General features: G+C 40.5%; 1 long non-coding RNA gene and 1 pseudogene across 1 annotated transcript; both read right to left on the bottom strand.

The window, feature by feature from the left end:
• Positions 1-2370: 2370 nt before the first annotated feature.
• LOC138174797 (uncharacterized) lies at positions 2371-4381 on the bottom strand. The gene is made up of 2 exons (XR_011171819.1): positions 4149-4381; positions 2371-2540 (listed from the first exon to the last, which is right to left on the bottom strand). It is a non-coding gene; the product is annotated as an uncharacterized lncRNA (long non-coding RNA).
• Positions 2719-3583, bottom strand: LOC138174796 (mortality factor 4-like protein 1 pseudogene; annotated as a pseudogene).
• Positions 4382-7676: the final 3295 nt, after the last annotated feature.

The raw sequence follows: 7676 nt of genomic DNA, 5'->3' as shown, positions 1-7676 counted from the left end.
AAAGGGAGGGGATAGCAGGAAAAGGAGATTGAGGGACATGGAAGTTAGAATCAAAACACTGGTGAAGAAGGAAAGGTTAAAAGCAGAGAGAACAATAAATCAAGGGGAAACAGGATGGAGAAAAAGACAGTTGTAATCATAATTGTGAATGTGGATGAGATGAACTCAAACATAAATTGGAAATCGATAGCAGAACAAATTAAAAACCATAATCCTATAATAGGTTTGCTTTTTCTTACAAGAAACACTTGTGAAGTAGAGGGATATACAAAGAGTAAAGGTTAAAGGTTGGAGGGGAATATGTTATGCTTCAGCTAAAGTAAAAAGCAGGGGTAGCAATCCTGATCTGAGACACACAAAAAGAAAAAAAATAGATCTAATTAAAAGGGATAAGAAAGGAAACTACCCCTTTCTAAATGGTAGCATAAACAATGAAGTAATGTCAAAACTAATCATATATGCATCAAGTGGTATAGAATCCAACTTCTTAGAGGATAAATTAAGTGAGTTACAGAAAGAAACAGAGTATACTAGAGGGGGATCTCAACATGCCCCCTCAGAACTATATAAAGATAATGTATGTATAGGAAGATGTATGTATACAAATATATATATATATATATGTATATATATATATATATATGTGAAAGTGGGCATTTATATCCTAATACACTATGACCAGGTGTGATTTATACTAGCAATGCAGTGGAATATGTTAGGTACACAAGACAGAGTAATCAGTGATTACTGTCCACTGTTTGGTAAACCTAAAGATTCAAATCCCCAACTATTTGACAAAAAACTGCTGGGAAAACTGGAAAAATGTGTGGCAGAAAGTAGGCATAGACCAACAACTCAAATCATATACCAAGATGAAGTCACAATGGTTACAAGGTGTAGACATAAAGTGTGGTGCTGTAAGCCAATTAAGGGAATAAAGAATAGTTTTGCTGTCAGATTTATGGAGAACGAGATAATTTATCCCCAAACAAGAAAGAGAAAACATTATGAATTAGATAATTTTTATTACATTAAATTGAAAAGTTTTCACGCTTTTCAATGCAGCCAAGATTAGAAGGAAGCCAGAAACCTAGAAACAATTTTATTGCTAGTGTATTTGATAAAGATCTAATTTCTAAATTATATAGAAAATTGAGACAAACATAAGAATACAAGTCATTCATCAGTTACAATTATCGTTTTTCCATGTAAGAATGTTAATAGTTCAACTTTCATAAGTTCCTTGTGACTTCTTTTCCTTCTTTCGCTTCTCATGCTTCTCTTGCTTCTTGTATCTGAATGTTAAATTTTCTATTCAACTTGGTTTTTTTCATCATGAATGCTTGAAAGTCCTCTATTCTATTGAATGACCATATTTTCCCCTGAAACATGATACTTAGTTTTGCTGGGTACGTGATTCTTGGTTTTAATTCCAGCTCCTTTGACTTCCAAAATATCACACTCCGAGCCCTTCGATCCCTCAGTGTAGAAGCTGCCAGATCCTGAGTTATCCTGATTGTGTTTCCACAATATTCAAATTCTTTCTTCCTGGCTGCTTGTAATATTCTCTCCTTAATCTGGGAATTTCAGAACCTGGCTATAATATTCCTAGGAATTTGCTTTTTGGGATCTTTTTCAGGGGGTGATCGATGGATTCTTTCAACCTCTATTTTACCCTCTGGTTCTAAAACATCAGGGCAGTTTTCCTTGAGAATTTCTTGAAGGATGATTTCTAAGTTGTTTCTTTGATCATGGTTTTCAGGTAGTCCAATAATTTTTAAATTATCTCTCCTGTATCTATTTTCAAGGTCAGTGTTTTTTTTTCCAACAAGGTATTCCACATTGTCTTCTATTCTTTCATTTGTTTGGATCTGTTTAACTTCATCTTGATTTATCATAAAGTCATTAGCTTCCATTTGCTCCAATCTAATTCTGAAGGAATGATTCTCCTCAGTGAGCTTTTGAGATTCTTTTTCCATCTGGCAAATTCGGCTTTTTAAGGCCTTTTTGAGCCTCTTTTACCATTTGAGTTAGTCTGTTTGTTTGTTTTTTTAATAAAAAAGATTTATTTTCAAGACTTGTAAAACAGTCCTGAAAGATCAGCTTTCCCAGAAAACCATAAATACACCATTCTTTTTTTTCTACTGTTAGAATGAGCATTAGAATCAAAATACAAAAACAGTAACACAAATCACCATTCTTTAACAATGTGGGCAAGGAGAAAAAGACTTGAGTAACAACATGTTTACTTCAAGCACTAAGAAGAAAGATGAGCACAAATGAATGAGTCATAAGCTATATATACATATATATATATGTGTGTATGTGTGTGTGTGTATATATATATATATATATATATATATATATATATATATATGAATTAAACCTTTGGCACTAGCAATCAGGGTGTTTTGTCACTTAGCATTTATGGGGATCATCAAAGTGTTTAGTGTCAAAGGAATAAAACCACCAGAATTCAAGCAGCTTTGTCAAATATACACTGAAACATCCTATATACAGCACATCACTCTCTGTGTCCACTCTTGCACATACTGGCAGCACCTCTGAAAGGGTAGGAAGGGCTGAAACACCCCCCCCCCCCCACTTTGTACTTTCTATTTCAAACAAAACAGAACACTTAAACATCAATCCTGTTTTACATAAACACAATTAAAAAGTACAGTATCTGTGCAAGAGAGAGACTAATAGAGCATATAGATAGGATAGCAGAGACCCAGAGAACAAAAAGCAACTGACTCCTTAGACAGCTTTCTGATGTTATTCAGGAGGAGCAAACTCATAGTCACTGGCGCTAAACTGTGATGAAGAATTCTTCGCCAAATATTTTAAGAAAGCCTGCAAATAGTTCAACAATAAAGCCAACTCTTCTCATCAAGAGGCATATAGGCCAGCATTGCTCCAATTCTCACAAATAGCCTCAGCAGGTGTGGCACTCCATAGACCTGTGTCATTGCAGTGCAGGGTGATTGGCGAGGATCTCGGCATACTGTGGCCTCTCAAATTTGTAGAGTAGCTGAGTGCCCAACATGACATTGAAGTATTCTTTGATCCCTGCCATGACTTCATTCACAGCATACTCCTTGTTATCTGTGTTTCCACGTGATTTCTTGCAACTCTCATAATCTTCTAGAATTGAGGCCACATTCTTCTTGGCAGGAAGATAAAAAAGCTGTTATTGTCTGGTAAGAAAGTCCCAATCATCAACAAGCCAAGGTTTCAGCTCTTCAGGAATCTTTACTTTAACTTCAACTCTGTTATTAAATGTTTCTTCACTTTCAACCGTTGAATCCACTTGGGCCCTCTTTTTCCAAGGTGGTTGAGGTGTCTCACTGGTACTACTACCCTCTCCAATCCCAGGAGTTTCCTGTTTGTTCTTTTTGGTTTTCTGCATTGATATTGCAGAGGTCTCCAAACAGCAAGTGATCCATCTGTTCTGAAAAAGGGCTTCAACATTTTTCTGTTGTAGACCAGACATCTTCTTTCCTGGAGCTGCCCCTCTCATCTTCCATTCTGCATACTGCTCCTGATTGACTTTCTGAAGTTCTCTCTGTTTCTGAAGATTTGTGTCTGTATCAGCAATGCAATATTCACAATGCTTATGGCAATTATAGATATGCTGATGTAGTTGTTAATCACAAAATATATCAGGCTTTCTATATGGGGGATAAAGAGAGAACATTTATTAAAACACAAAATGACTGAGTCCCAAAACCAGAAAGTCAAAGCCATCAGAGTAGTTATGAAATTGGCACAGGTGGATAAAGTAGAAAGCACCCACATTCTCAAGCCTTTAAAACAGAACAGGCTACCTCAGGCAAAGGTCTTCCTCTCCCCACTCACAGGAACTACTCAGCATCCAGGAAGCATTCTCCTAGCAGCTCCGGCCCCTGGCAGTCCTCAGCAGGAGTCCTTAGCATAAATTCTCACTGGCTCAAAAAGGGGTTCACGCCTCCACCTCCACCTTGGCCTCTACCACTACTGCTGCCACTGCCTCTGCTGCTGCTGCTGCTGCCTCCACCGCCAGTCACTGCAGGAACTCTAGCTTGACTTCCTCTTCCTTTTGCCCCACCCCTTCCTGCTAGGTCAGCAAGTCCAATGGGGCATGGAAGATCTTTAAATCCCATAACCCTTACAGTGTCCATGTATTTGAGTACTCTGCTTTATGGAACTCATTCATCCCAGTTTTTATTCCAACCACTGTAATGTATATAGTATTTCACTTGCTTGTCCTATATGGCAACCTTTACACATTTTGCTTCATAAAGGAGGGATCCATGAAAATACAACATGTGTTCACTCTCCTGGAGTTTGGACTTCGGGTCCTGCTTCAGTGCAATTTATGAACCACTCTCCGCCTGCTGCTTCTCTGCCTCCTGCCTCCGTCATCGTTGTGGCCATTGCCGCCACCACCACCACCTGAGTTAGTCTGTTTTTTAAGGTATCATTTTCCTCAGTCAGGCTGTTGAATCTCGTTTCCTAATTTTCTTGCATTGTTTTCATTTCTCTTCCCAATTGTTCCTGCACTTCTCTTATCTGCTTCTCAAGGTCCTGTATGGCCTGTAATTAGCTCATATTTTTCTTGGAATCTTTTGGTTCAGGAGTTCTGACTTCACTGTTTTCCTCCTGTTCCATGCTTTGATCCTTTTTCTCCCCAAAATAGGAGCCTAATGTTGGATTGCTCTGCTTGGCTTGCTTCCTTTGCCTGGTCATGTCTCCACTCAGTCACTTGACCCCTGAACTTTTTGCCACAGTAGGATTCTGCCACCAGACATGGGAGCTTTCCTCCCAAATGCTGGGGTTTTCTTAGCTGCCGGATGTATTAATTGGGGGCCCTCTCTGAAGCCCCTACACTCTCTGGCAAGCTGGTCACATACCCCAGGACCTCCACCCTAGACTGAAATCCAGATCCAAGCAGGTTAAAGCAAGAGCGATTACCCCTCAGACTGGGTGCTTGGTTCCCCTACACTCTGCAGGCCAGGAGATGCAGCTGCCACGTGGAGGTGGCTGTGCCACAGCCTTCAGCATATTCTCACCCTGACAGCAAAAGCTGACATACTTCCAACTACTGGGTCCCAAAGTTCACACTGCACTGACCTCTCACTTTGTCCTTAGCATCTATGTGTTGATAATTCTGGACTGCCACAGCTGCTGGTGATCTGTAGCTCCTCAAGTTGGTGGTTGGTCAGGCCTGTCCTGGGGATAAAACCTGAGCATGGGCCTGGGCTCGGCAACCAGAACACTGAGCTGGAAGCTTGCTGCCAGCATGGTGGGCTCTCCTCAGAGGGAGGTTAGCTTCTCTGTGTCATTTTGTGGGTTCTGTAGCTCCAAAGTTTGTTTAGAGTCCCCTTTTACATGAATTGGAGGTGGTGGGAGCCAGAGCTGCACGGAGGTCCTGTTTCTACTCCCATTAACTGATGTTGAGTGAAATGACCAGAATCAGGAGAACATTGTACACAGTAACAGCAACATTGAGTGATGACCACCTTTGAAAGACTTAGCTCTTCTCAGCAATACAATGATCTAAGACAATTCCAAAAGACTCATGATGGAAAAATGTTATATACATCCAGAGAAAGGAATACAGAGTCTAAATTCAGAATGAAGCATAATATTTTACCTTTTTGTTCTCTTTCATGATTTCCCATTTTGCTTTGGTTCTTCTTACAGAATGACTAATGTGTAAATATATTTAATATGATTGTACCTGTATAGCCTTATCAGATTTCATGCTGGCTTGGGAAGGAGTGAACAGGTGGGGTAGGGGGAAGAATTTGGAACTCAAAATATTATGTATGTATGTTGAAAAATAAATAAATAGGGGCAGAGCCAAGATGGCGGAGTACAAGCACGACCTTCCCAAGGCCCTGGCTTCCACCCTCACCAATCCATGTAAAAAGGGGACTCTAAACAAACTTTGGAACTGCAGAACCCACAAAATGACACAGAAAAGCTAACCTCCCACTGAGGACAGCTGGGCAGGCCGGCAGGAATACAGCACAGTGCTCTGGGAGAAAGCCCAGACCCACCCCGAGGCTTTAGCCCCAGGGCGGGCCTGACCAGCCCAGCTGGAGGGACTCCAGATCAGCAGCAGCTGTGGCCATTTCCAGATTTATCAACACATAGATGCTAAGAACAAAGTGAGAGGTCAGGACTTTGGGACCAGTAAGTGGGAGTGCGTGGCTTTTGCCACCGAAGAGAGAAGCCTCTGAGGTGCCTGCACAGCCAGCCAGCTCCATGTGGTGGCTTCAGCTCCTGGCCTGAAGAATGTAGGGGGACCAAGCACCAGTCTGAGGGGTAATCCCTCTTGCTTTAACCTGCTTGAATCTGGATTGCAGTCTAGGGTGGAGGTCCTGGGGTGTGTGTCCAGCTTACCATAGCATGTGGAGAACTCAGACAGTGCACCCACCTAATACCTCTGGCAGCTGAGAAAACCCCAGCATTTAAGATCAAAGCTCCCCTGTCTGGTGGCTGAGTCCTACTGTGGCAAAAAGCCCAAAAGTCAAGTAATTGAGTGGCAAAATGAGCAGGCAAAGGAAACAAAGCAGACAGAAGATTCCAACATTACACTCCTATTTTGGCGACAAAAGGAGCAAAGCATGGAACAGGAGGAAAACAGTGAAGCTAGAACTCCTGCACCAAAAGCTTCAAAGGAAAATACAAGCTGGAAACAGGCCATTGAGGACCGTAAGAAGCAGATAAGAGAAGTGGAGGAAAAATTGGGAAGAGAAATGAGAACAATGCAAGAAAATTATGAAATGAGAGTCAACAGCCTTACTGAGGAAAATAATATCTTAAAAAACAGACTGACTCAAATGACAAAAGAGGCTCAAAAAGACAATGAGAGAAGAATGCCTTAAAAAGCTGAATTTGCCAGATGGAAAAATAATCTCAAAAGCTCAATGAGGAGAATCATTGCTTCAGAATTAGATTGGAGCAAATGGAAGCTAATGACTTTATGAGAAATCAAGATGCTTTTAAACAGATCCAAACAAATGAAATAATAGAAGGCAATGTGAAATATCTCTTTCACATTGGAAGTGAAAAACCACTCACCTGGAAAATAGATCCAGGAGAGATAATTTTAAAATTATTGGACTACCTGAAAGCCATGATCAAAGTAAGATCCTAGAAATCATCCTCCAGGAAGTTTTCAAAGAAAATTGCCCTGATGTTTTAGTACCAGAGGGCAAAATAGAGGTTGAAAGAATCCACTGATTACCTCCTGAAAAAGATCCCCAAAAGAAAACTCCTAGGAATATTATAGGCAGGTTCTGGAATTCCCAGATTAAATAAAGAATATTACAAGTAGCCAGGAAAAAAAAACAATTTGAATATTGTGGAAACACAATCAGGATAACCCAGGATCTGGCAGCTTCTACACTGAGGGATCAAAGGTCTTGGAATGTGATATTCCAGAGGTCAAAGGAGCTGGGATTAAAACCAAGAGTAACCTACCCAGCAAAACTGAGTATCATGTTTCAGGGGAAAATATGGTCATTCAGTGGAATAGAGGACTTTCAAGCATCGTTGCTGAAAAAACTAGAGTTGAAGAGAAAATTTGTCATTCAGATCCATGAAGCAAGAGAAGCATGAGAAGGTAAACAGGGAGAAAAAAATCATAAGGAACTTATCAAAGTTGAACTATTAACATTCCT

This window comes from Petaurus breviceps, unplaced genomic scaffold, assembly GCF_028583685.1.
Source record: "Petaurus breviceps papuanus isolate PSGF00001 unplaced genomic scaffold, PetGlider_PUasm1.0 76, whole genome shotgun sequence".
NCBI lineage: Eukaryota > Metazoa > Chordata > Mammalia > Diprotodontia > Petauridae > Petaurus > Petaurus breviceps.
This window is presented reverse-complemented; position numbering and strand designations above follow the sequence as displayed.